A 560-nucleotide genomic window follows, 5' to 3' on the forward strand; every position below is an offset into this window, starting at 1 on the left:
ATAGAGTGTTCTGCCTATGTTTTCTTCTAAGAGTTTTATAGTGTCTGGCCTTACATTTAGGTCTTTAACCCATTTTGAGTTTAATTTTGTGTATGGTGTTAGGGAGTGTTCTAATTTCATTCTTTTACATGCAGCTGTCCAGTTTTCCCAGCACCATTTATTGAAGAGGCTGTCTTTACTCCATTGTATATTCTTGCCTCCTTTACCAAAAATAAGGTGACCATAGGTGCGTAGGTTTATCTCTGGGCTTTCTGTCCTGTTCCATTGTTCTATATTTCTGTTTTTGTGCCAGTACCATACTATCTTGATTACTGCAACTTTGTAGCATAGTCTGAAGTCAGGAAGCCTGATTCCTCCAGCTCCGTTTGTCTTTCTCAAGATTGCTTTGGCTATTCGGGCTTTTTTGTGTTTCCATACAGATTGTGAGATTTTTTGTTCTAGTTCTGTGAAAAATGCCATTGGTAGTTTTATAGGGATTGCATTAAATCTGTAGATTGCTTTTGGTAGTAGAGTCATTTTCACAATGTTGATTCTTCCAATCCAAGAACATGGTATATCTC

The sequence above is a fragment of the Physeter macrocephalus genome, chromosome 1, assembly GCF_002837175.3.
Source record: "Physeter macrocephalus isolate SW-GA chromosome 1, ASM283717v5, whole genome shotgun sequence".
NCBI classification, from domain to species: Eukaryota; Metazoa; Chordata; class Mammalia; order Artiodactyla; family Physeteridae; genus Physeter; species Physeter macrocephalus.